At 37.4% G+C, this 27,691-nt stretch overlaps 1 non-coding gene across 1 annotated transcript; it reads left to right on the top strand.

Moving 5' to 3' along the window:
- The first annotated feature begins 19,503 nt into the window (after nucleotides 1-19,503).
- Nucleotides 19,504-19,611, top strand: LOC147914244 (U6 spliceosomal RNA). The gene has a single exon (XR_015555686.1). It is a non-coding gene; the product is annotated as a U6 spliceosomal RNA (small nuclear RNA).
- The last annotated feature ends 8,080 nt before the right edge of the window (nucleotides 19,612-27,691 follow it).

Here is a 27,691-nt window from a genome sequence, read left to right as displayed (position 1 = left end):
ATCAAGACTGAAGAGAAACTATATTTGTTTTCAGAAGCCAGAAAAGTTTCTTCTCAATACAAGGTGTTGCTGGTTGTTAATACATTTGTCTTTGGCCTCATTTAATTTTTATATCATTGAGGTTCATGAAAAATTTTAATAGATGATTGTGTTTAGAAAGAAGGCTATTAAAATGGTGTCATTTAGCACAAATAATATTCACTAATATGCTTCCTGAGAATGGCTGTGTTTTCTGGATGTCTTAAATGTGTGGCAATTTCTTTTAGAGTATCCAACATGTCCCATTTCCACAAAAAAGATAGTTGCTCTTTTGATAATTGCCAGGAAAGAAAATCACTCAGAGTGTATATATACTGCCTGCAAACAATTAGGAATATGTTTTACACATATTCAGAGGCTGTCAACATAGGTATTATGGCCTCTATGCAGAAACCAGTGGCCTGTTCACTGATAATAGGCTTGTGGAACATGCCCTTGTGCAGGGAAAAGGCATAGACTAGGGCTTTATAAAGTAATAATGTTTAAGACCACCTGTATTGAGATAAGTAGCAATATGATTTCACTAAATTGTATTTAAATTAATTGGATTGGAATTAATAAAAGTTATTTTATTAACTTTTTTATTGAAGTGTAGTAACATACAACATTATATTAGTTTCAGGTGTACAACATAGTGTATTTTATTAACTTTTTGAAATCCCAAGTCCAACTTTAATTTTCTGCACATGACAGGGTTTGGGAACCCCATATAAGCTAGTCCTAATTTTATTTGTTAATTTATTCAGAAATATTCACTAAGTACCCACTATATACCAGTCACCATGCCAGGTGCTAGAGATACAGAGATGAATAAAACAATTCCTGCCATTAGGGAGCTCCCAGTCTTCAGTGATACTGAAGTGGGATCAGGGAAGGCATATACCCTTATGAAGACATACTATAGTTTTCAAGGGCCAGTTGTCAAAGTACCACTCTGTCTACCCTGATTCTGACTGCGAGAGAGAAGGGTTTTGCTCTGTACTGCCCGTGGAGACCCACTGGCAGTGAGAGAGACCAAGATGTTATCCCAAAATTATAATATTAATGACCATATATAAAGGGTACTGTAAGAGTACCCAGTTTTACCTAGTAGTAGTCAGGAAGTGTCTGATAAGCAGTGGAAGATATGTATCTTGAAAGAGGTCTCAAACTCTGGAGGTATTGATTAAGAGATATCAAGTTATATATGGGAATTGAAGCACTGAGAGTAGATGAGATCACTCGAAGAAAGTATACGAAGCTGGAAGAAAATAATGAAGTCATCATTATCATCATCCCAACCATTCATTGAATGATTTTTACTGTGTGCCAGACATAGTGCCAAGTACTTTATATGCATTATCTCATTTAACCTTCACAAAAAACCCTACAAATTTAGCTGCTCTGGAACCTTTGGCAATGCTACCATTTAGGAGGATGGCAGGTAAGGATGCTCTATCAAGTGGGTCTGAAAAGGAGCCATCAGAGAAACAGAACAAGGAGAGGGCGATGTCATAGAAACTAAAGCAAGATAGTATTTTGAAGGGAGAGGTCAGCAGTGCCACATGCTGCAAAGATGCCAAGGAAAATGAGGAGTGCAAAGGAGCCACTGGTTTGCCAGTTCAGAAGTTGAGGGTGACTTATAGAAAGCATTTTCAAAAGAGTTATGAGGGAGGGATGAGATACATATTACAAAGAGTTGAGGAAAGAATGGGATGTGCAGAGGAGAGGCCGTTGGGGGAAAAGTGGGGCTGGAAAGGGAAATGGAGTGTAACTTGACAGGGGATTGGTAGGGAAAGGGAGAAAAGAACAAATAGAAAAGACAAAACTGAAGAGCTCAGCCAGTGTCCTTTTTCCAGAAAGAAGGTAAGTATAGAAGAGAGAGAAAAGATGGGGCAAGAAGGTGTGACCAAGAGGTCTAGTGGAAGGGTGGGCCTTGAACAGGGAGAGGGACTCCTCTTTTAGTGAGGTTGAAAGAAAGGAGAAGTAGAGGAGATAGAAAGAGCTTAGGGGAGTTTACTACTAGGGGGTTCTGTTTTGTTCTTAAAAGGAGGAGGCAAAGTCATCTGCTGCAAATTAGATGGGCAGGGAGCTTGAAGAGAGCGAGAAAGGTTGTGATATGGGGCATAACTACTCATATTCAAAACAATGTACTCTGATCTTGCTGAAGACTTTAAATCAGAGTTGAAAAATAGGAGAAAATAGCTCCTCCTTCTCTTTTACAAAAAATCATGTGCCTAGACTCTCTAGATGGATCCCTGCCTTGTATTTGGGGCATGAGGTTTTCTCTGTGGAGGGGAAGTGAAAAAGGTGGTATATAGAAGAGTAAAGGAGGAGGGTAAAATGTGAAGAGTCCTCAAGAGCAGGTTATACACACTTCAGAAATGCAGGGAAGGTAATTAAAATAGCCAAAAACTCTGTGTTTTCCTCAAACCTTGGTTTGAACCTATGTGTGTACAGTGGTCAGATGCATTCTAAATGTGTCCGTTGACAAATTTCTTGGAAATTTAACTACCTCTGAGTGGGAGAGATCTATAGCTAACATATTCAATCATTTTGGAGGGCAGTGGTGATTTCTCCAGGGGTGTTATTTTAAAATAAAAGCAAAATGTCTAATAACAAATAACTATCTGTAATAAAAAACATATCCATTTCAAAGTAGCACTTGAAATGAAACTGACATTCTACTAGAGTATTTCTTAAGAGTGTGGTCTGAAGAACAACTACATGGGGAGGAGGGGTGGATCGGAGTTGGGGGCAGGTGAGGATAGAGGAGATTAATGTTGTATTTTCTTGGATCCCTCGTCGGATTTACCAAATTAGAATCTCTGGCATGGGACCTGAAATCTAAATATTTTACAGATGTTCTAGGTAATTTAAAAACTTTTTATTATGGAAAATTTCAATCTTTTACTGAAGTAGAGAGAATAGTGGAATGATTCCCATTGTATCCATCACACAACTTGAACAACTCGTGGTCTCTTTTGTATTTTCTATAGCCCCTGCCACTGGATTATTTTGAAATAAATTCTATTATTTATTATTATTATTATTTGTCCATCATATTGTTTCATCTGTAATTTTTTTCTTTTTTTTGGTGAGGAAGATCAGCCCTGAGCTAACATCCATGCTAATCCTCCTCTTTTTTTTGCTGAGGAAGACTGGCTCTGAGCTAACATCTATTGCCAATCCTCCTCCTTTTTTCTCCCCCCAAAGCCCCAGTAGGTAGTTGTCATAGTTGCACAACCTTCTAGTTGCTGTATGTGGGACACGGCCTCAGCATGGCCGGAGAAGCAGTGCGTCAGTGCACGCCCGGGATCCGAACCCGGGCCGCCAGTAGTGGAGCGCGCGCACTTAACCTCTAAGCCACGGGGCCGGCCCAATATTTTGTTATTTATCACTAAAAGATAAAAAGTCTTTTTTAAAAAGCGTAATCATAAACTATTATCATACTAGATAATTCTCGGTTACACTAAATGTCTGTCTACTTCAATCATTGAAAAATTATGAGATTATGCCCACATTTCTGTCCAAGGTTCCAAGGCTGTATGTATATCACTGATATATCATTCCCCCAAAGGCTCAAGATTATGTTTACACAATGGCAGATAGGTGTTTTTTATTTATTTATTTATTTATCTCAATGCTTTTTTTAATTGTGGTAACATTGGTTTATAACATTGTATGAATTTCAGGTGTACATCGTTACACTTCTGTTTCTGCATAGATTACATCATGTTCACCACCCAAAGACTAATTACAATCTGTCACCACACACATGTGCGTTATCATCCCTTTCGCCCTCCTCCATCCCCACTTCCCCTCTGGTAACCACCAATCCAATCTCTGTCTCTTTGTGTGTGTTTGTTGTTTTTTGTGTGTATGTGTGTGTGAGGAAGATTAGCCCTGAGCTAACATCTGATGCCAATCCTCCTCTTTTTGCTGAGGAAGATTGGCTCTGGGCTAACATCTGTGCACATCTTCTTCTACTCTATATGGGATGCTGCCACAGCATGGCTTGACAGGCAGTGCACTGGTGCGCGCCCGGGATCCAAACCCGCGAACCCTGGGCCGCCTAAGCAGACTGCACGCACTTAACCGCTATGCCACCGGGCCGGTCCCTGTTTGTTGTTGTTTTTATCTTCTACTTATGAGTGAAATCATATGGTATTTGACCTTCTCCCTCTGATTTATTTCGCTTAGCATAATACCCTCAATGTCCATACATGTTGTCACTAATGGCTGGATTTCATCGTTTCTTATGGCTGAGTGGTATTCCATTGTGTATATATACCACATCTTCTTTATCCATTTGTCCCTTGATGGGCACTTAGGTTGCTTCCAAGTCCTGGCTATTGTGAATAATGCGGCAATGAACACAGGGGTGCGTTGTATATTTATGCATTTGTCTTTTCATGTTCTTTGGATAAATACCCAGCAGTGGAATAGCTGGATTGTATGGTAGTTGTAGTCTTAATTTTTTGAGGAATCTCCATACTGTTTTCCATAGTGGCTGCACCCGTTTGCACTCCCACCAGCAGTGTATGAGAGTTCCCTTCTCTCCACAGCCTCTCCGACACTTGTTTTTTCCTGTGTTGTTAATTATAGCCATTCTGAGGGGCGTGAGGTGATATCTCATTGTAGTTTTGATTTGCATTTCCCTGATAGTTAATGATGTTGAACATCTTTTCATGTGCCTGTTGGCCATCTGTATATCTCCTTTGGAGACATGTCTGTTCAGGTCTTTTGCCCATTTTTTAATTGGGTTATTAGTTTTTTTGTTGTTGAGATATATGAGTTCTTTATATACTTTGGATATTAACGCCTTAACAGATAAATGGTTTGCAAATATCTTCTCCCAATTGTTAGGTTGTCTTTTCATTTTGTTGATGGTTTCCTTTGCTATGCAGAAGCTTTTTACTTTGATGTAGTCCCATTTTTTAATTTTTTCTATTTTTTCCCTTGCCTGGTCAGACATGGTACTTGAAAATATGCTGCTAAAACCAATGTTAAAGAGCATACTACCTATGTTTTTTTCTAGAAGTTTCATGGTTTCAGGTCTTACATTGAAGTCTTTAAACCATTTTGAGTTAATTTTTGTGTATGGTGTAAGATAATGGTCTACTTTCATTTTTTAGCATGTGGCTGTCCAGTTTTCCCAACACTGTTTATTGAAGAGACTTTCTTTCTCCGTTGTATGTTCTTGGCTCCCTTGTCAAAAATTAGCTGTCCATAGATGTGTGGGTCAGATAGGTATTTTAAATCATGAATGGATGTTGAATTTTATTTAATTTTTTTGGATACATTTGAGATGATTATACAGTTTTGAATTACATTAATAAAATTTCTAATGTTGAACCATTCCTGTGGTAAAATCCTTCTTGATTGTGAAATTGATTTGTTTATATTTTATTTGGGGTTTTTGCAACTGTGTTCATGGATAAGATTAGCCTGTAGTTCTTTTTTCTTCCCTTACGGTCCTTGTTGGATTTTAGTTGCAAGGGTATGCTAGTCTCATAAACTAGCATGATTTATCAACATGTTTAACAACTTTTTTCACCATTACTTCTTGCACTTCTCTATTTCCTGCTTGGTTCATTTGTATTCTGGTTTGAGTACTTTCCTTAACAGTTCTTTCAGCAAGGTGTTTTGGTAGTAAATGTTCTAAGTCTCCACAGATCAAAATACATTTATTTTGCTTTTACTCCTATATTTTAGTTTGTCTAGGTATAGACTTTTAGGTTCACCCTGTTTGAGGAGCCCTCTGGATTTCACCAGTTCTGAACCCACTTTTATGTTAATTTCTCAGTTCAACATTCCTGTGAAGCCATAATTTCCTTGTGAACCCAGAGTACCAGAAATAAAGGGATAGGCATGTAGCTACTTTGGGAAACAGTTTGGCGGCAACTCAAAATGTTAAATACAGTTACCATATGAACCAGCAATTCTATACCTAGGTATCTACCCAAGAGAAATGAAAACATATGTCCACACAAAAACTTGTGTATGAATGTGCATCGCAGCATTCATTATTCATAATAGCCAAAAAGTAGAAACAACCTACATGTCCATCAACTGATAAATGAATAAACAAAATGTGGTATATTCATATAATGGAATATTGTTCAGCCATAAAAAGAAATGAATTACTGATACATGCTACAACATAGATGAACCTTGAAAACATTATGCCAAGTGAAAGTAGCCAGACACAAAAAGCTACATATGGTATGATTTCATTTATATGAAATATCCAGAATAGACAAATCTATAGAGATCAAAAGTAGATTAGTAGTTGCCTAGAGCTGGGGAGTGGATGGAAGGGTGAGGGGGATGAGAATGATTGTTAATAGGTATAAAGTATCTTTTGGGGGCGATAAAAATATTCTAAGACTAGATTATGGTGATTTTGCAAAACTCTGTAGATATACTAAAAACCATTGAATTCTACACTTTAAACTTGGTGAACCTTATGGTAGGTAAATTGTATCTCGATAAACCTGTTGAAAGAAAGAGAGAGAGAGAGAGGGAGAGAGAAAGAAAGGAAGGAAGCAAGGAAGGAAGTGAGGAAGGAAGGAAGGAAAGAAGGAAGGAAGGAAGGTAGAAAGGAAGAAAGGAAGGAAGGGAGGGCTAGAGGGGGAGTTGGCAAACTTTTTCTGTAAAGAGCCAGAGAATACATATTTTAGACTTTGCGTGCCGTGTGGTCTCTGCTCAGCTCGGCTGCTGTAGCATGAAAGCAGCCGTAGACCATACACAAATGAGTGAGCATGGCTGCATCCCAATAAAACTTCATTTACAAAACCAGGTGGTGGGCCAGATTTGGCCTTTGGGCTGTAGTTTGCTAACACCTAAGCTAGAGTGGTAAGAGAGAGCTTAAATCATGGAGACATTGGAACCAATTATAGGCCACAGACTGGAACTTTAACAATGCCACTTCAGGAGCTATGTGGCTTCAGCTTGGGCTTCAACTTTTTTCTACCACTTTGATATTCATTTCTAGTACCTAAGGATTTCTTTTCTTGTTTTAAAAATCAACCATGTATTTAAAATGTATTTTTGTATTTTATTCATTATTTCTCTGTGCTTAGAAAAGGCAAGGAGACTTTCCACCTCAGCTTAGCCTGCCACATTGGCCAAAAGTTCCATATATGCTAAGCCCCTGTCTCGCTTTCCAATCTCACCTCTTATTACTTCTCCACACTCTGAATATATTTTAGCCACACTGGCTTCTTGCCTGCCTTAGGGCCTTTTAAATAGCTCTTCCCTCTGCCCCTAAATCTTCTCATGGCTGGCAACTTCTTGTCATTCAAGTCAACTATCATTTAGGCCTTCCCAGACTGCTCAGTCTAATTTGTTCCTCCTCACCTTCACTGTCTATCCCACTACCTTGTTCTATTTTCTTCATAGCAGAGTCATTACGCAGGTGACTTCGTTTCTGCCCAAGCTCTGGGTAGGTGCTTTTCTGTTGGGATTCTGTTCATGAGTGGGCAGTGTTAGCTGGGCCTCCGGTTTTCACCACTGTGTGTACTGCTTTTCTCCTATCTGCTCCTGGCTTATATTCAGTCCTGGTTCCTATAGGTTGAGAGGGTTTGGCTTCCACTTGGTACTGTGGGTTCCTGGGTATTTGTTGTTATTGTTTGAGGGAAATTTCCCCTTTTCTGGTCCTTGAATATTTTTCCTCTTCTTGTTTTTGAGCAAACCTAAAATTTTAAAATATATTTATATAATATTATAAAAATAGTATATTATAATATAAATGATGTAAATTATTATATATGATATATTATATATAAAATTTTATCTATTATTTTAGGAGTTTGTAGCAGAAGAGAGGAGATTGCAATATGTACTAAATCTAACAACTTGACACAGAAGTCACAGATGGCCATTTTTTAAAAATAATGAAGTGATGTCCATAGCTGCCATTGATCTCTTTCAATAAGTAACATGACTCCCTTGATGAAATACAGGACTCAGACCTATCTAGGAACAGCAGCAAGATTTCCCCCTCTTATCGTAATCTGATTGGGGCTCACTAACATAGACAGTCTGCTTTTATGGCCTTGTACCCTATTTTCCCCTTTGCTCCTTACTGAGGTGTTACAGGCTAATCGATTGGTAGCTGCTCCTGGCTGCACTCTACCACTATTTGACCCATCCCCTGCCATTCATCTGACTGTGAAGATTCAAAGTCTTTTCTTTTCCTCCACTCCCCACCTCACCACCCTCCAACACACACACAATATAACACCTGATTCTTTGCTTTGATTGCCTTCCTCTTGGGCAGAGCCCCTCTGGGGCTAGGAGTTAGGTGGGAGTTGGTAAGCAAAGTATTGATGAGTTGTGCCCAAGTGAAGTAAGCAGTCCATTTTACTGGGGCCACCTATGTGAACTACTACTCTAATTTGCTTTATATAGGTGCTCCGAAAGTAAATTGCCTTCCCTAAAACAGAAAATGTAGTTATAACCACATATACTTTCATTGTGTAAATATATCCTATCACTTTCTATATTCTATAAAATGCAAATATAGCACAAATTCTTTGGGAAGATGAGGAGCTGAATGGTTCCGAATAGCGGGTCTGCATTGATCTGTTTCTTAGTTAATGGCCACATTTAGTTCAATAAATATTTTTGAGCACTTACTGTGACCAGCTTATAGTGGAAGTTCTAAGCTGCTATTACAAAAAGACCAAAAAAAACAGTTACTTAAACAAGATGGATGTGTATTTCTCCCTCATGCAAGAACCCAAGAGGCAAGCATTCCAGCAAGGAAAATGGATACTAAGAGACAAAGCAATCTCTGCAATACCAACCTTGTACCAGGTCTTGTGGTGAGCCCAGGGACAGATCCAGATTTTGTGGGTCCTGAAGCTTATAGAAATTTGGAGGCCCTCTCTAAGTTAGAGAATATAGAATGATAAACACAGCATTAAGTACAGAGACTTGAGCAAGTGAAGGTCCCTAAAGCCAAAGTTTACTTAGCTTTTCAGTAAATTCAACCCTGAGTAGGCTCCTGCCCTTCAGGCAAGATTTGCCTGAACAAGACAATTAGAGACCTATATAAGCTGGTGTATTGTAGTATTGTAATTGACTAAATGATCTGAAATAATTTCAGAATTTTTGCCATGCTAAGGGCTATGGATAGTCCTGAAGGACTGAGAAAAGGGAGAGAGGAATGTTTGTAGGAGTTATCCATAAAGGCTTCATAAAGAAGGTATAGCCAGACTCTAAAGAATGAGTAGGACTTGGAAAGGCAGAATGAAGGGAAGAGGCTATTCCTGGTGAGGGGTCCACATATGCAAGGTCCTGAAGGCAGAAATGAACAGAACATTTGGCAAATGCAGTCATACTTGGACTGGAACTAAATTTAATGTTGGCAGACAATAGAAGATTAGGCAGAGACAAATGATGAAATGTCCTGTTGAGATGCCAGAGTGAGGCTTTTGGATTTGATTAGAAAGACCAAAAGGTGAGCAAACTATGGTCAGCAGGCAGGCCAAATCTGGCCCACCTCCTGTTTTTGTAATTAAAGTTTTATTGGAACACAGCTATGTCCACTTCTTGACATATTTCTGTGGCTGCTTTCTGGCAAAAGTAGAGCTGAGTAGTTGCCACAGAGACCTTACGACCCACAAAACCTTTGCAGAAAGTTTGCTGGTTCCTGAGATAGAGTGTAAAAACTTGATGAAAGTGGGATTTTAGAGAAAGACTTTGATTATCAGTTTAATCTAAAACTGTAAGCTAAGACTGATCCAAGATTGAGGACATTTTCAGAAGCTTTCACACCTAAATGATGAGAATTTTAGGTCAAAGAACAGGGAAATATAAAATCCTTTAATAAGGAAGAGAATTAGTTTTATTGGAGACCATTTTTTAAAATCTGGTATATTTACAGCTTCTTAAGGCGAGTTAAGAAAACTTTAATTGAAATATTTTCCTAGTTTGCAGAGAATGTGCCTTAAGGGATAAGATGGGTTGAAATGAATCTCATTGTCTTGCTTTAATAGTTATTGAGTCATTATTTGTTTTTCCCTGGTGTTCTTTTGTTTCTGGATCTTTCACAAACCAGTTGCGGGCAGTTATCTTCTGTGCAATTAAAATCAAATAGTTTGTGCCAAGCAGCTCTTTAATGCAGCTGTTTCTCTTTATTCTTGGGCATTTTTTTATGACACGATTTCATCTCTTAACTAAAGCACTCTCCTTCTGTGATTAGGGTATTTTCAAATTAACACTCGCAGCAAACTTTTTGTAGGGTTTAAACTTTTCTGAACAGTGTCTTCTCTCCTATGTTGACAGCCCAGAAGCACCCTCAGGTTCAAGTAAGTTTTGTTTTCATATTAATTTTTTATTTTGCCCATGAACATGCAGCAGAAGAAACAGCCAAGGTTGTTATAGCTAGGGAGTTGTACCTAGAAAATCAAAATATAACATTTAAGATGATGATAAAATGTTCCCCCTGAATAGTTACTTTCTCTTATTGACATCTGTGCCCCAAATTCCCACATTTTCACCATCAATTAACATTTATTGAAATCTTACAATGTGCATGGCAGTGGAGACACAAAGAAGTATAAGACCTGTTTCCTGCCCTCTTTAGATTCTTAAACTTTTGGTCTCAGGACCTCTTTGTACTATGCAAAATTTGAGGATCCCAAAGAGCTTTTGTTTATGTGAATTTTATCTATTGAGAATCAGAAATGTTTAAATATTTATTTATTTATTCATTTAAAAGTAACAATAATATGCCTATTACAACTTAACATAAATAACATAGTTTTATGAAAACTATATTTTCTTTTTTTTTTTTTGTTGTGAGGAGATCAGCTTTGTGCTAACGTCTGCCAATCCTCCTCTTTTTTTTTTGCTGAGGAAGACTGGTCCTGGGCTAACATCCGTGCCCATCTTCCTCCACTTTATATGGGATGCCCCCACAGCATGGCTTGCCAAGCAGTGCGTCGGTGCGCGCCCGGGATCCAAACCTGCGAACCTCGGGCCACCACAGCAGAGCGCATGCACTTAACCGCTTGCACCACCAGGCTGGCCCCTGAAAACTATATTTTCTAGGAAAAAAAGTTTGTAAAAAATGGCTGAAATCAGCCAGGAGGACCACTTTCTCAGGTTTTTAAAACCTGTGTCTCTTTCAGTATACTGAATGTCTTTCTTAAACTATGCATAATCTCCTTTAAAATTCCCCTATCTTGAGAAATCCTGCAGCAGAAGAATAAACTGCCTCAGAGATGCATTCACACCCAGCAAGGGCTTTCAAGATGGCCTTAAGGAGGCTTTTTGTGGGTGTGTGAGGAATGTTAGCCCTGAGCTAACATCCATTGACAATCATCCTCTTTTTGCTGGGGAAGATTGGCCCTGGCCTAACATCCGTGTCCATCTTCCTCTAGTTTATATGGGATGCTGCCACAGAATGGCTTGACAAGTTGTGCGTGGGTCCGCGCCCGGGATCCGAACCCACAAACCCTGGGCCACTGAAGCGGAGCATGTGAACTTAACTCCTACACCACCGGGCCAGCCCCTTAAGGAGGCATTTTTATAGCTTATGTAAACAGAGAAACATCAACATTATGACTTTACATTCTGTACACCTTGGCTGTCTTGGAAAACTTGGAATGTGAATTTTAGGATCAATTTAGAAGGCATAATTTTTATTATTTTTTTATTTATTTATTTATTTTTTTAAAGATTTTATTTATTTTATTTTTCCCCCCAAAGCCCCAGTGGATAGTTGTATGTCGTAGCTGCACATCCTTCTAGTTGCTGTATGCGGGACTCGGCCTCAGGATGAACGGAGAAGTGGTGCCTCGATGCGCACCCGGGATCCGAACCCGGGCCACCAGCATCGCAGCGCGCGCACTTAACCACCAAGCCACAGGGCCGGCCCTGAAGGCATAATTTTTAAATATACTTAGTTTAGCCACCAGATTTCTCTCGTAGTAATATTAGAGTTGTACAGTTTTTAGAGAGGACTAGGTTTACCTATACCATTAAACACAAATATAATGTTTTATTCATAATTGCAAAATCTTGGAATCAACCAAGATGTCAAAAAGTAAAAAAAAACCCCAAAAGTAATGAAAAGACTTTTTGAAATGAGAAAGATTTACATTTCTGTGAATCTCTTTAATGTTTGGCTTAAAAGACAACTGGATTTCCATGCCTGCTTCTGCATTTAACCTGTTGTGATATCACATATCATGTAGCATCTAGAAAATTCCACTTGTGAGAGAATCATAGTGAAAAGGGCAAATAATGTCTTAGTATTATTTTGACAATATTTTTGACCTCATGTACCCACTGAAAGGTTCTTAGGGACCCCAAAGGGTCCTTGGATCACACTTGGAGAACCCCTGTTCTATGGTAAGAAGAGGAATCTATACATGAAAAAGAAAATGACAAAATAGGCAGCATATTTCAAGAGATAAAAGGGATTTCAGAGTAGGGAGCTGTAATAACACTGGGAAAGGGAAAGGTAAGGATAAGGAAGGAGGAAAAGGCTTTGAGAAGTAAGTAGGATTTGAGCTTGGCTTTGAAGGAATCATAGGGCTAACGTGGAGATCTTCTATTAGAAGAGGGCCTTCCAAAGGAGTAATAGAATAAAGGTACCAGCAGAAATAGAAGCTGTATGTAGGAGGCAGTGAGGAAACCAACTTGTCGAAGAGGAAGATTTGTGTGTCAATAAGTGAACGTTCTAGCTCTTTTAAGCAAAAGGGAGAATATTTTCATTCAGAAAATCCGATCAAGAAGAGCAATCAAGAAGAGCAGGATTCCTCCTCTCAGTCACCACAGCCTGAGAGGATGGATCTGTTAGGATGTGTGCTAGGTAGATGGAACTAAAAGCCACTACCATATGTATAGAGAAGCAATAGAAGTTACTGTTGGAAAAAAGAGTTAAGGACAGCCTATAAAAGGCCTTGAACATCATACCAAAGACTTTAGATTTTATCCTATGAGCAACAGGGAGTCACTGAAAATTTTGATCAGAGGAAGAACATAATCCTTGAATTTATATCCTTGTCATTTTCATGGGTGGGACTATGTCTTCTTCACTCTTGTATCCTCCAGTGTATCAGATATGTAGCCTTGCATATAATAGGCTATCAATAACGGTTGAATTGTTGAGTGATCAGATCCATATAAATAGACTTGGGGAGGTGGTTTACAGGACAAAGACAAGAGATTATTGTGATACTTATTATATTATTATTCACTTATTCAATAAATATTTGTCAAATGTGATATATGTACCAAACACTCTGCTGAGAATTTGAGATTCAGAGATAAACATGTTATAGTTCCTGCTCTCTAGGAGTTTATAGTCTAGTGGAAAGACAAGCAAGAAATCAATTATCTTCTATTTGATATATGCCCTAAGGGAACACAGAAGCAAGCTGCCTAATACAGTCCTAGAAAGTCATGGAAATTTCGCTGTTATTAAAAAAAAACCTCTCTCTTATGTGCATAAACACCTGACCTGGCCAAAAACATTGCTAGCAGTTTCAGAAATGAGAGAAATAAATAACTGTGTCATTTCAGTTGCAAGGAAGAGAAACAAGAAGCATGATTTAACTCTCAGAGCTTAATATGAATAAAACAATGAGTCCCGAAAAGAGGTAAAACTGATTCCAGTTACGTGTGACTGTTCTCCACTGCCCATCTATCCCACTGAAACCGCTGAGAGCTGTTCTAATCACACTTCTATCCATGTTCACAAAATGAAAGAAGAAAGAAACAGGTGAGCACTTACTCTGTCCCAGGCAATGTGCTAAACACTCTACATATATTATTTCCTCTTACTCTCATTACAGCATTGAGATCGTTACTATTATTATAGCTCCCTAAGAACTGTACTCAGAATCCCAAGACCAGTCCAAAAGACCAGGCAGGATTGAAGCCCAGTTCTGACCACTGTGCCATGCTACACAGCCTTCTTAATCAGAAGAGATTTTGATTCACCATAAGTGAAAGAAAGAAAGCAGCCTCAGCAAAAGGATGGGAGGGTAAAAAGAAAATGAAGTTGAAGGGGAGCAAAATCCATCGACTCCATAGTTTTGCCTATGGCATGTCTTGGCTCTTGATTATGTGGGGGAATTAATATAAAACAATGATCAATAGAATGTTATTCATCGAGTTACAAGAAGACAATGACAAATAGGGAAAACTTAGGGTATGAAATTGTAATGCCATTATAATGGACTTTTTAATCATTTTAATAATTAAAATAATCTCTGGTCTATGGAGAGGTGGGTACTAGAGATGCATCATGCTTTGGGGGAAGATCCATTTTCCCAGAACCTACTATAAGTCATTTGAAGAAAGCTCCCATCAAAATAAGTTAAGTTTATTTCTTTAATGGATAATAATGATCCCAATTATTTTAGTATGAAGAATACATTCAGTTCCAACACAAAGAATTCCTGAAAGAAGACTTTATTTTCTCCAAAAGTAGAAGCTTCTAAAGACTTTAAAGACTCCCATGTCATCTGGCATGATAGTTTCAGGCAGTTTGAAAGCAGCACTTATGAAACGCTCAAGCAGTCTGGGAACCTAGGATCTAGTATTGTTTCTTTGGAACATTGGGCAAGTGATTTCACCATTCAAGTGTTAGTTTATTCATATAAAAAGTGAAATAATTGTCTGTGTCTCCCACAGTAGGAATGTATAAGGACAAACAGAAAAGAAGAACACTTGGAAAAGTAGAAAGAAAATATGAGGTTATTTTCATTTCAAATAAATTATTTAAAACATTTGTTTAAACCTATTGGACTTGTACTGATAAGCATTTGCTCATTCAGTCACCTATCTCTATTTCCAAAGTAGTCCAAGCCACCATCACCTCTTTCTTGGACTCTGGAATAGACTCCTAACAGGTCTCTCTGTTTTAATTCTTACCTCCTCCCCAGTCCTTCTCCAGCAGCCAAACTTGTCTTTTCAAAACACAGAGCAGGATTTTCACTATGACCATAATGGAGTAACTAGTATTTGATTAGCCTTTCCACAATAAAAACTTCTGAAACTGGACAAAATATATGAAATAAATGTCTTCAGATGTTGGATATATACAGCACAGGACTGTGATCCCTGAGCGAAGGGAAACAAGCAATGTGAACCTCATGATTGCTCTTGCTTTCTGCTTGGAGGTAATTTCCAGCTACAGCAGAGAGGGGGGAACCAGGCAGAGTCTGATGATCTCACCAAGCTGAGGAAACAGAGATTGGAATTCAAAGTTATGAGGTAGCTGGGGTTTGTGGGGCAGAGTACTACAGAAAAGAGATCTGTTCAGAGAAGGAACACTAGAAGTCTACACAAGGATCCCCTTGAATCTTTGCTACTTTTGCTCCTAGTACCAAGCTATTTAGCTGCACATGCGTTGGGTGAGGTTCCGTGAGATTGAGCAAAGAATAACTACTAAGGAAATAACAACTACCAACAATCACACTGGGCTGAGTTCCCACAAGCCAGAGTGATGAGACATTGCTGACATCCTGGGCATTCAGTAGAGATCTTAGAAAGATCTTGCCTTAGGAATTACAATAACCTACCAATAGCATAAAGGTTATTCTAGAGCCTCTTTAACAAAAGTTGAAAACATCCCTCAAAAGGATCAAATTGATCCTCAAGTAAATTAACTACCTGCTTAAAAAAACCTCCTTGAACAAAACTCAATACCATTAAGGAAGACAACAAAATCCAGACACTCAACAACATAGCTTTCATAATATCCAACATACAATAAGAAGTTAGTAGATAGACAAAGAAGCAGGAAAATGTAATCCATAACTAGGAGAAAATGAATTGATAGAAACAGACCCAAAAATGACAAGATGATGGAAATAGTAGATAAGGATTTTAAACAAAGTTTTATAAATATATTCAAGGACATAAAGGAAAATACAAATATAATAAAGGAGATAGAAATTCAAGAATTGAAAAATAAAATATCTGAGGATTTCCACTTCCGGGAAGATGGAGTACTCTCACAACTTTTAGTTGTACTCCCGCTAAGTACAACTAAAAATACTGGGTATTATATATAAAACAAACGTAAGAAGACTCTGAAAGATGGAGAGAAAAAGACAGACTGACTAGGGACCTTAGGACCTGAGGAAAGACACAGTATGAATTACCTTGGTTTTCTTTTTGCCTCATATTTCCCAAACAATTACTATGAACAAGGGAGGGTAAATGTATATAAAGGGAGGTAAAGTTTATATACTTCACCAGAACTGATAAAATGAGGACACCAGTAGACTGTTATGTCTCCTCACTGCTCTTATTCAACGTAGTGCTAGAAGTTCTAGTCAGTACAATAAGCAAGAAAAGGAAAGAAAAAGCATACAGATCAGAAAGGAAGAAATAAAACTGTCCCTATTTGCATACAACATAATTGTCTGCATATAAAAATCCCAAGAAATCCACAAAAAATTCGTAGAACTATTAAGTGAGTTCAGCAAGATTACAGGATACGACACAGACAAAAATCAATTGTATTTCTGTATACTGGCATTGGATACATGGACATAAAAATCAAAACTACAGGGGCTGGCCCGGTGGCCTAGTCATCAAGTTCAATGTGCTCCACTTCAGCAGCTGAGTTTGGTTCTCGGGCATGGACCTACAGCACTCATCATGGCCATGCTGTGGCAGCGACCCACATACAAAATAGAGGAAGATTGGTAACAGATGTTAGCTCGGGGTGAATCTTCCTCAGCGAAAAAAAAAAAAAATCTAAACTTCAATAACATTTATTTATTTATTTATTTATTTATTTTAAATAAATTTTTTTTTTTTAAAGATTTTATTTATTTATTTTTCCCCCCAAAGCCCCAGTAGATAGTTGTGTGTCACAGCTGCACATCCTTCTAGTTGCTGCATGTGGGACGCGGCCTCAGCATGGCCGGAGAAGCAGCGCGTCGGTGCGAGCCCGGGATCCGAACCCGGGTCGCCAGCAGTGGAGCGCGCTCACCCAACCACCAAGCCACGGGGCCGGCCCTCAATAACATTTATAAATGCACAAAACAACAACAAAAGGAACCACTTAGATGTAAATCTAAGAAACCATGTACAGGACTTGTATGCTGAAAACTACAAAATTGTTAAAAGAAATCAAAGATCTAAACATATGGAGAGACATACCATATTCATGTATTAGAGGACTCAGCATAGTAAAGATGACAATTCTCCTCAAATTAATATACAGTTTAATTCAATTCCTATCAAATTATCACAAGTTTTTTGTAGAGACCGACAAGATTATTCTAAAATTTATATAGAAAGGCAAAGGAACTAGACTAGCTAAAACAATTTTGATAAAAGAATAAAGTGGGGAAAATCAGTCTACCCAATGTCTACATTTATTATATAGCTAAAGTAATCAAGACTTTGATTATCCAGTTTTTGAAAACTAAAAATAATGAGAAAATCTGAAGACACATTATGTTATCTTAAGACTTGTACTATAAGAAATCATAGAGGAAGTTCTTCAGGCAGAAGACCATGGTTCTATAGTATGAATGAAGAACATCATAAATGATAAATATGTGGGTAAATATAAACAATTTTCTCTTATACCTTAATTTCTTTAAAAAATAATTGACTATTTAAAGAAAAAATAGTTATAAACCAATGTTACTGCAATAAAAAAAAAAAAAAAAAAAAAAAAAAATAAAGAAAAAATAATAACAATGTATTGTGGGATTTATAACATATTTAGAAGTAAAAGGTGTGATAAAAGTACCAAAAGGGAGAAGGAGGGAAATGGACATATTCTGTTGTAAAATTCTTGTTATACATAAAATGGTAAAAAAAAAAAAAAAAGAAAGAATTGGAAGACTAGAAATAAACCTGTACATCTAAGGTCAAAATCAATTGATTTTTGACAAGGGTGCCAAGACCATTCAACAAATGGTACTAGGACAACTGGATATGCATATGCAAAAGAATGAAGTTGGGCCCATAGTTCACACCAGATATAAAAATTAATTCAAAGTGGATCAAAGACCTAAATGTAATAGCTAAAACTATAAAACTCTTGGAAGGACACAGGTGAAATTTAGCATGACCTTGCATTAGACATATCTTAAATATGACACCAAACGCACAGGCAGTCAGAGAAAAAATAGGTAAATTGGATTTCATCAAAATTAAAACTTTTTGTGCTTCAAAGGACTCACATAGAAAGTAAAACAACAACAGAAGGGGGGAAAATATTTGCGAATCATATATCTGATAAGGCTCTAGCATCCAGAATATATAAAGAACTCTTACAATTCAACAATAAAAAGGCAAATAGCCCAATTTAAAAATGGGCAAAGGATTTGAATAGAAATTTCTCCAAAGAAGATATACAAATGGGCAAAAAGCACATGAAAAGTTGCTTAACATCATTTGTCATTAGGGAAATTCAAATCAAAACCACAATGAGATACAACTTCACCTACAAGAATGGTTACAAACAAAAAAAGGACAATTGTTGGCAAGGGTGTGGAGAAGTTGGAACCCTCATACATGCTGGTGGGAATGTAAAATTGTGCAGCTACTGTAGAAAATAGTTTGGCAGTTCTTCAAAAAGTTAAGCATAGAATTACCACATGACTTAGCAATTCCACTCAAAAGTATACACCCAAGAGAATTAAAAACTTATGTTCACACAAAAACTTATAAGTGAATAGTCGTAGTAGCATTATTCATAATAGCTAAAAAATGGAAACAACCATCTATCAACTGATAAATGGGTAAACGAAATGTGGTATATTTCATACAATGGGTTACCGTTTAGCCATAAAAAGAAATATGAAGTACTGATACATGCTGCAACATGGATGAACCTTGAAAGCATTATGCTAAGTGAAAGAATCCAGACACATAAGGCCACATGTTGTATGATTCCATTTATGTGAAGTGTCCAAAATTGTTGAACCCATAGAAACAGAAAGTAGATTAGTGGTTGTTGGAGGAAGTCATCAAGAGGACGTGACTGCTGGTTCACCCACGAGCTGGACAGGCAATTGGAAGCTCCTCACCCACCTCGCCTGTCCTTGGAATGTGCATTCCACTTGCTTTCCCCGTGCTAGAAGCTGCCCAAAGACACAGCTTTGAGATAGTAAGGTGTTGAGACCATCTGGATGGTATAAGTGACTGAGCTCAGTTAAGGCCTCTATATAACCTTTAAGATTCTGGCGGCGAGTGCAGAGATCTACTCACCTTGCAGCCACCCAAGACAAGCCGTGTAAGTTCCCTTGCTTATTAAACCTGCCACCTACCAATCTGGAGTGATTTGCCTCTTTTTTGGATTTCTCCTTGCCCTCGGTATACGGGGCCAGTTGGTGAACAAACAGTGATTGCCAGGGACAGAATGAGGAGGAAATAGGAGCTAACTGCTAATAGGTAGGGTACTTCTTTTGGGGTTGATGGAAAGGTCTGGAATAGATAGTGGTGATGGTTACACAACATAGTGTATATACTAAAACCCACTGAAGTATACACTTTAAAACAGTGAATTTTTGTGGAACAAAACAGAGAAGATTAGCGTGGCCCCTGTGCAAGGATGATATGCAAAGTCGTGAAGCATTCCATATTCTTACATGGACAAAGAGAACAGATTAGTGGTTACCAGAGGGGAAGGGGGTTGAGGGGTGGGTATAAGGAGTAAAGGGGCACATTTATACGGTGACTGACGAATGATAATGTGCAACTGAAATTTCACAGTGTTGTAAACTGTTATGACCTCAATAAAACAAAAAAACAGTGAATTTTTGTTATATGAATTATATCTCAATAAAAAAGTTTGAAAAATAAATAGCAAGATGATATACTTAAATCTAACTATATCAATAATTCATAAAATAGGGCCGGCCCCGTGGCTTGGTGGTTAAGTGAGCGCGCTCCACTGCTGGCGACCAGGGTTCGGATCCCGGGCTCGCACCGACGTGCTGCTTCTCCGGCCATGCTGAGGCCGCGTCCCACATACAGCAACTAGAAGGCTGTGCAGCAGTGACACACAACTATCTACTGGGGCTTTGGGGGGAAAAATAAATAAATAAAATCTTAAAAAAAAAAAATAATTCATAAAATATAAATGAACTGAGACAGCTGAAAAAGTGATGGTCACTTAGCTACTTGTCTCACAATATTTTCTCCAAAAACAAAAACAAAATAAATAAATCTACCCAAAAGTCATGGCTTCAGCATAACTTAAAAACAGAGAATTCTGACATTTCAAAATAACTGTAAGAAGAAAAAAAATCACCAAATTCCAGCATGTAATTGCCCTTGCTCCCACCACACTCTTGCCCTGCTGTTAAGCTTTGTGGTGAGCAGACAGATGGAGAAAAACTGTGGGGAAGAGAGAAGAAAGGACCTAATGATGGGGCCAAAGTTTGGTCTAAAACCACCCACTAAGTCTGAAAATTCCAAAAAATATGCAGGTAAATTAAAAGTATAGGTAATTTAAAGGGGAAGTCTTCAAAATACATAGTGTCTGGGAGGAAAAAGGCAAAGAATGAGTGAAGGATGACTGAGTCAAGGATGGACTTTTTAATACATGGTATTGGGACAACTGGATAACCATCCAGAAAAAAATAAAATTAGATCCATACCTAATGGCATATGTAAGAATAAACTCCAAGTGGTTTAGATACCTAAATGTAAAGAATGAAATCATATACTATTAGAAAACATGGGTAAATTCCTCTTTAACCTCAAAGTAGGGAAAAGTTCCCTAACTATGACAAAATCTAGAGTGATAAAAGAAAAGATTGATAAATTTTACTACATAAAATTTGTAAAGTTCTGCATGGTCAGAAAAAAAAATCCCACAAAGTCATAATGCAACTCATATACTGGGTGAAAATATTTGCAATATATACCACAGACAAAGGGATAATATCCCTAGTGTATAAAGAATTATTAAGGGACTGGCCCTGTGGCCTAGTGGTTAAGTTCAGCGCACCGCGCCTCAGTGGCCCGGGTTCGGTTCCCAGGTGCTTAGCTACACCACTTGTCGGTGGCCATGCTGTGGCAGCGACCCACATGCAAAATAGAGGAAGACTGGCACAGATGTTGGCTCAGGGCAAATTTTCCTCAAGCAAAAAGAGGAAGATTGGCAACAGATGTTAGCTCAGTGCGAATCTTCCTCAGGAAAAAAAGGAATTATTAAGAATTGAGTGGCAAAGGAACAAAAAACCTGAAAATGAGAAACAGCATAGACTTCACACACACACAAGATATAAAAGTGGCCCTGAAACATATGAAAAAATGCTAGTAGGACTAAATTATTTCAAAATAAAAACAATTTTAAATATATGAATGGTATGGTAGACAGGATTCCATGACCTTTGCCCCTTAAGGGTTTTGTAGATATAATTAAGATTACAATCAATTGACCTTAAAATAGAGATATTATCCAGGTGAGCCTAACCTAATCACGTGAGCTCTTTAAAAGAAGAGAATTTTCTCGCTCTGGTGGCAAAAGGAATCAGATTCGAAATGTGAGGGGGATTCTGCAGCTGGCCTTGAAGGATCCTGTTGCTACCATAGTGTGAGCAGGCTACAAGAGAATTAATGCACGAGGCCTCCAGGAGGTGAGAGGAGCCACCAGCTAACAACCAACATGGAAATGGGAAACTCAGTCCTATACTTGTGAGGAACTGAATTCTGCCAACAACCAGAATGAGCTCAGAAGTGAACTCTTCCTTCATCAAGCCTCCAGATAAGAACACAAGTAGCTGAAACCTTGATTTCAATCCTGTGAGAACCCAGTGAACCCGGCTAGGCTGTGCCAGACATCTGTCATATAGAACTGTGAGCTGCTAAGTTTGTGGTAATTTATGACATAGCAATAGAAAATTAATATAAATGGACTCAACATACCAATGTCAGATTGGATGAAAAAGCAAAACCAAACTATATGTTGTTTACAAGAGATGCACATGTGTAAGAACACAGAGTGAAAAAGAGGCACCATACTAACAATAACCATAAGAAAGGTGAAGTGGCTATAGTAATAGCTGATAAAGTAGATTTCAGGATAAAGGAACGTTGCCAGAGGTAAAGAGGAACATTTTTTTGTGTGTGTGAGGAAGATTAGCCCTGAGCTAACATCCGATGCCAGTCTTCCTCTTTTTGCTGAGGAAGATTGGCCCTGGGCTAACATCCGTGCCCATCTTCTTCTACTTTATATGGGACACCACCATAGCATGGCTTGACAAGCGGTGCATCGGTCTGCGCCCAGGATCTGAACCTGTGAACCACAGGCCGCCAAAGCCGAGTGCACGAATTTAACCACTATGCCACTGGGCCAGCCCCAAGAGGAACATTTCTTAATAATAAAGGGTCTGTTCGTCAAAAATTTATACACAATATATGTGTATTCATATAATAACAAAGTTTCCAAATATATGAAGTAAAAACTGGCAGATGGAAGGAAAAAGTAAACAAATATACAGTTATAGTTGGAGTTCTCAAGACCCTTGTCTTGGTAATTGATAGAACAAGTAGTCACAAAATCAATAAGGAAAACATGAATAACACAATGTAAACCAACTGGACCTAATTGCCATTTATTGAACTCTCCACTCAAAATGGAAGAATATACATTCTTTTCAAATACATCTGGAATATTCATTAATATAGACCATATGCTAGACCATAAAATAAGTATGAATACATTTTAAAAGTTTGAAATAATACAGTGTATGCTATCTTATCTATTATATAGCCATAATAGAATTACATTAAAAATCAATAAATGAAAAGTTATCTGGAAAAATCTCTAAAATATTTTGAAATTAAGCAAATATGCCTATTACTAATCTATGAGTCAAAGAGGAAATCAAAAGAAATCATAAAATATTTTGAAGAGAATGATAATTAAAACCGCATATTAAAATTTGTGGGATGCAATCATGGCAGTTTTGAGAGAAAAATTTATACCTTTTAAAACCAAATGATATAAACTTCCACATTAAGAAGCTAGAAAAAAAGAGAGAAAATTAAACCCAGAGTAAGCAAAAGGGAGGACATTATAAATGTAAGAATGGAAATTACTGAAATGGAATATGGACAAAAACTGAGAAAATTAGTGAAATAAAAAGTTGGTTCTTTGGAAAAATTAAGAAAATTGATAATCTCTAGCCAAACTGATTAAGGAAAAAACCCTCAAATTACTATTATTAAGAATGGAAGAGAGGATATCACCACAACCCCACTGAAAAATATAATAACCAAAATAAAAAACTCACTGGTGGGCTCAATAGTAGAAAGGAGATAACAGAGGAAAGAGTCTGTGAATTTGAAGATAGATCAATAGAAATTCTTCAATCTAAGCAAAAAGAAAAGAGATTTAAAAAATAAGCAGAGCCTAAGGGGACAATATCAAAGGGTCTAACATTTGTGTTATTGGAGTTCCAGAAGAAGAGGAGAACGAGTGCAGTACAGAAAAAGTATTTGAAGAAATAATGGCTAAGAACATCCCAAGTTTGGTGCATGACATTCACCTATAAATTCAAGAAGCTCAGCAAACCCCAAGCAGAATAAACTCAAAGAAATCCATGATATGACCTCTGAAAACTAAAGACAGAGAAAAAAATACTGAAAGCAAACATAGTAAAAATAACATATTACTTATAGAACTATGAATTGAATGACTGTGGATTTCTCATCAGAAACTATGGAGGCCAAAAGAAAGTGAAGCAACATGTTTAATGTGCTAAATAAATGTCAACATAGAATTCTTTTTTTTTTTAATTTTTATTTATTTATTTTTTTCCCCCAAAGTCCCAGTAGATAGTTGCATGTCATAGTTGCACAACCTTCTAGTTGCTGTATGTGGGACGCGGCCTCAGCATTGCCAGAGAAGCGGTGCGTTGGTATGTGCCCGGGATCTGAACCTGGGTCGCCAGCAGCAGAGCGCGCACACTTAACCGCTAAGCCACGGGGCCGGCCCTGTCAACATAGAATTCTATATCCAGAGAAAATATCCTTGAGAAATGAAGATGAAATAAAGAAATTCTCAGATGAAGGCAAACTAAGAGAATACATTGCCAGTAGACCTGCTCTAAAAGAATTACTAAAGAAAGTTCTTCAAAGAGAAGGAAATCATATCAGAAGGAAACTGGGAACATCAGGAGTGAAGGAAGAGCAACAGAAATGGTAAATATCTGGGTAAATATAATAGACCATTCTAATTCTCTGAGTTCTTTAAAATGTTTGATGGTTGAAAGCAAAAATTATAATACTGTCTTGGTAGGAGTTTCTGTATATGTAAATGTAATATATAAGACAACCGCATCATAAAGGGAGGAGAGTAAAGGGACTAATATAGTGATGAGGTTTCTATATCAAATTGGTAAAACATTGATTGTAAGTAGGCTGTGAAAAGTTACGTATGTATATTGTAATCCCAATAGCAACCACACACACAAAAACTATACAAGACAGTAAAAAAAAAAAAAAAAGCCCACAATAGATAAAATGGAATACTAAAAAGAAATTTAAATAACACACAAGAAGACAGGAAAGGGGAAATAGGGGAACAAAAAGAGAGGAAACAAGCAGAAAACAAATAATATATTGGTATACGTAAATCCAAACATATTAATTATTACATTAAATGTAGAAGGTTCAAATGTACCAATTAAAACACAAAGATTGGGGCCGGCCCAGTGGCACAAGTGGTTAAGTGCATGTGTTCCGCTGCGGTGGCCCACGGTTCGCCGGTTCAGATCCCAGGTGCGCACTGACATCCAGCTTGTCAAGCCATGCTGTGGTGGTGTCCCATATCAAGTGGAGGAAGATGGGCGTGGCCCAGGGCCAGTCTTCCTCAGCAAAAACAGGAGGATTGGCAGATGTTAGCTCAGGGCTGATCTTCCTCACAGAAAAAAGGGGAAAAAATAAAATAAAACACAAAGATGATCAGAATGGGTTTTTTAAGTGGCCCAACTATATACTGTCTACAGAAAAGCTCATTTCAAATATAATGATACAGCTAGATTAAAAGTAAAAGGCTGGAAAAAAAGATATAGCACGCAAACACTAATCAAAAGAAATCTGAGTGGCTATATTAATATTAGACAAAGTATTATTTTAAGAGATGATAGTTAAGAACTATGAAGTCTCAGAACAAAGAAAATTATCAGAGATAAAGAGAGGCATTACATAATGATAAAAAGGTCAATTCACCAAGAATATATATTAATCCTAAATGTGTATACACTTAACAGAAGAGTTTCAAAATACATGAAGCAAAACTGATAGAATTGAAAATACATAAATCCACAATTATAGTTGGAGTGTCAACACTCCTCTCTCAGTAATTAATAGAACTGCTAGACAAAAAATTAGTAAGCATATAGAAGAAGTCAACCACATGGATCTAATTGACATTTATACAACACTCTATCCAACAACAGCAAAATACACATTTTTTTCAACTGTACATGGAAAAAATAATCAGGTGTACATGGAAATTGTAATCAAGATAGACCATATGCTGGGTCACAAAATTAACCTTAACAAATTGAAAAGAATTTAAATCATGCAAAGTATGTTATCTGACCATAATGAAATTAGAGTAGGAATCAAAACCAGAAAGATAACAAGAAAATCTCCAAACATTTGGATATCAGACAACATGCTTCTAAGTAATCAAAGGTCAAAGAGTAAGTCTCAAGTGAAATTATAAAATATTTCAAACTGAACAAAAATGATAATAAAACAAATCAAAAGTTTTGGAACACAGCAAAATCAGTACTTAGAGGGCAATTTATAGCATCAAATGCTTATGTTGGAAAAGAAGAAAAGTCTCAATTGAATAATCTAATAATCTGGCACCTTTAGAAACTAGAGAAGAACAAACTAAATCCAAGGCAAGCAGAAAAAAAGAAATAATAAAGATAAGAGCAGGAATCAATGAAATTGAAAACAGGGGAAAAAAAAACCAAGGAAACCAAAAACGAGTTCTTTGAAAAACATCAATAAAATTGGTAAACTTCTAGCAAGAGCAACAAAGAAACAAAGAGAGAGAAGTACAAATTACCAATATCAGTAATGGTTATACACTTTTAAAAGATAATAAAAATTACAGATGTTTAAAAGATAATAAAGGAAGACTGTGAACAACTCTATGTACATAAATTCGACAACTTAGATGAAATGGACTAATTCCTTGAAAACCACAAAACTCACTCAAGATGAAATAGATAACCTCAATATTTCTATAACTATTAAAAACATTGAATTTATAATTAAAAACCAACCAAAAAAAGAATCTCCTGTCCCAGATGTTTCACTTTATATACTGTATTATTCCATTTTAATGACATTTTCAAAAAGGAAAAATAGTATAGTCATGGAGAAAAAATGAATGGTTGCCAGGGACTAGTTAGGGATGAGGGGCAGGGCAGGGAGTATGACTACAAAGGGATGGCAGGAGGGAATTTTGGGGGGTGATGGAACTGTTCTGTATTGTGTTTGTGGTGGTGGTTACATGAATCTATACGTGTGTTAAAATGAACTGTATACACAAAAAAGTCAATTTTGCTGTATGTTCACTTAAAAATTTTTTTGTAGAACCAGGACTCTTTGGACAAATGGCTGGTTCCAGAGCGGGGGACACAGGAGGTACAAGATGAGCCTGGAACATCTTGTTATGCTATAATTATGGAATTGCTCAAGATAAGAATGGGGGCGGGCTGGCCCTGTGGCTTAGCGGTTAAGTGCGCGCTCCGCTGCTGGCGGCCCCGGGTTCGGATTCCGGGCACGCACCGACGCACCGCTTCTCTGGCCATGCTGAGGCCGCGTCCCACATATAGCAACTAGAAGGATGTGCAGCTGTGACATACAACTATCTACTGGGGCTTTTGGGAAAAATAAATAAAATTAAAAAAAAAAAAAAGATAAGAATGGGGCCAAAGGAGCCAGCTTGAAGGAGCTCCTACTGACTGTATCTGGAAATTTTAGCATCAAAATAATTAAGACTGTAATCAATTATAAGCCATTAAAAATAGAAATCTATGAATCCCAACTCATAACAAACAAACAAACAAATAAGTAAATAAATAAGGGAGAGGAGAGGATTGTTGCTCACAATAGAATGTCTAATGCTTACTGCTAAATGTGGAGGGATTGCTGAGGTTGTGAAATCATCGTTTTGCAGCCATCATAACAAAGATTGGTTCGGGCAAGAATATCAATGAATATTATATCTGGGAGCAAATTTTTATGAGGTGCAGGATATTTTCATGATCTTAGAGTGTGTCCCCATAGATGGTTTATTGGTTTCCAGGGAAAAACTAATAACTCTATAGTGGAGAAATCAGACAACTTGACCGGGTGATCACAATTAACATCACCAATAAGGGGAAGATGCATAAAACCCCGAGGAGAACACACAGCATTTATGTAGTAATCTGATCAGAAATGCATAGCCTGAATCTAATTATGAGGAAACATCAGACAAACTCAAAATGTTTCTATTTTGGGGGATGTTCTATTTTTTAAAATGTCAGTGTCATGAAAGGCAAAGAAAGGTTGTGGAAATGTTCAAGATTAAAGGAGACTAAAGAGACATGATAACCAAATGCAATGCCTGAGCCTAGACTGGATCCTATGCTAGAGGGGGGAAAAATTTCATAATGGACATTACTGGGTCAATTAAAATTGG

This window comes from Ceratotherium simum, chromosome 21 (genome assembly GCF_057802395.1).
Source record: "Ceratotherium simum simum isolate JZ-2026a chromosome 21, ASM5780239v1, whole genome shotgun sequence".
NCBI lineage: Eukaryota > Metazoa > Chordata > Mammalia > Perissodactyla > Rhinocerotidae > Ceratotherium > Ceratotherium simum.
The sequence above is the reverse complement of the archived record's forward strand: the minus strand, read 5'-3'. Positions and strand labels throughout refer to the sequence as shown.